Below are 1,692 nucleotides of genomic sequence, written 5' to 3'. Positions count from 1 at the left end.
GGGTGGGGTGGGAGGGATGGGGTGACTGGGTGATGGACACTGGGGAGGGTATGTGTTCTGGTAAGCGCTGTGAATTGTGCAAGACTCTTGAATCTCAGATCTGTACCTCTGAAACAAATAATGCAATATATGTTAAGAAAGAAAAAAAGAAGAAGAAGAATGTAGCAGGAGGGGAAGAATGAAGGGGGGGAAATCGGAGGGGGAGAAGAACCATGAGAGACGATGGACTCTGAAAAACAGACTGAGGGTTCTAGAGGGGAGGGGGGTGGGAGGATGGGTTAGCCTGGTGATGGGTATTGAGGAGGGCACGTTCTGCATGGAGCACTGGGTGTTATGCACAAACAATGAATCATGGAACACTACATCTAAAACTAATGATGTAATGTATGGGGATTAACATAACAATAAAAAAATTTAAAAAAAAAAAGAATGCTAAGTGAAAAGAATAAGCTCAAAAAATACATAATGAAGTTGAAAAACAACATGTCCTGAACTTTCCAATATCCAAAAGAATGCAAAATTGGATCTCAAAAAGATATTTGTACACCATGTTCATGTCAGCATTATTCACAAAGCCAAGAGGTAGAAGCAACCCAAATGTTCTTTGACAAATGAATGGATAAAGAAAATATGCTATATCCATTCAGTGGGATATTATTCAGCCTTAAAGAAGGAAGGGAATCCTTCCACAGACTAAACATAGATGAGGATACTATGCTAACTAACTGAAATAAGCAAGTGACGAAAGGACAAATGCTGTAATGATTCTACTCATATGAAGTATCTAAAGCAGTCCAAAGCATAGAAACAGAAAATAGAAGGGTGGTTGGCAAGGGCTGGGGGAGGAGGGACATAAATGTTTAATGGGTATATAATTTCAGTGTTGCAGGATGGAAAAGTTCTAGAGATCTGTAGCGCCACAGTGTGAATATACTTACCACTACTGAACTGTGCACTTAAAACAGACGGCTTAATACTTCCCTTGGCTTTGACACTGTGCTAGAGTGATGTATGTTCTTTCCCTCGCATTGAAAGGACCGTTTATCCTTTTAAATGCATTCAGAAAGTCAGCACATTATATTAACTTAATTGTATCAAAGGGTATGAATGATCCCTTCAAAAACTATCTTTCACTCAAACTATAGCTGCACCTAATTGAAGAACTCTAGTGTGGAGGTGGTTTTGTAATTGTGTGTTTATTATTAGGGTCTTTATCCCAGAATAATAAGAGAGGGATCTGAAGCTTCAAAGGAAAAGACACATTGGTTTTTGGAATGAGTCAATGTAAGCAGAAAGAAGAACAGAAAAACACTTATAGGTGTGGCGGGAACACCTCTACATGGGTTCACTCTCGCCAATGTCTTAACAGAGGCTATACTGGACTCCACTTTGTCCAGTAAAACCCAAAATGAACCTATTGATCTCTTCATGGTCAAGATCATGGAAATGAAACAGAAATCTGAGACTGATATAAGCTTAATCAGAGGTCTCGTTTTGCATGATGGGCCACTGCATCCTGATATGAAAAAAAGAGTAGAAGATATATCCTCACGTGCTATGTGTCATTAGAATATGAAACAAGTGTATTCTGGCTTTTTTTTTTTTTTACTAATTGCCCTGAAGTATACAACACATAAAACAAGCCGTTTTTACTCAATGAATAGGGTGCTTTGTTTTAGCTGCAGTGATCCA

The 1,692-nt window shown here is 38.8% G+C and overlaps 1 non-coding gene across 1 annotated transcript; it reads left to right on the top strand.

The window, feature by feature from the left end:
- Window positions 1-948: 948 nt before the first annotated feature.
- On the top strand, window positions 949-1,078 carry LOC118525480 (small nucleolar RNA SNORA22). The gene has a single exon (XR_004912168.1). It is a non-coding gene; the product is annotated as a small nucleolar RNA SNORA22 (small nucleolar RNA).
- Window positions 1,079-1,692: the final 614 nt, after the last annotated feature.

Source organism: Halichoerus grypus, chromosome 6 (assembly GCF_964656455.1).
Source record: "Halichoerus grypus chromosome 6, mHalGry1.hap1.1, whole genome shotgun sequence".
NCBI lineage: Eukaryota > Metazoa > Chordata > Mammalia > Carnivora > Phocidae > Halichoerus > Halichoerus grypus.
The sequence above is the reverse complement of the archived record's forward strand: the minus strand, read 5'-3'. Positions and strand labels throughout refer to the sequence as shown.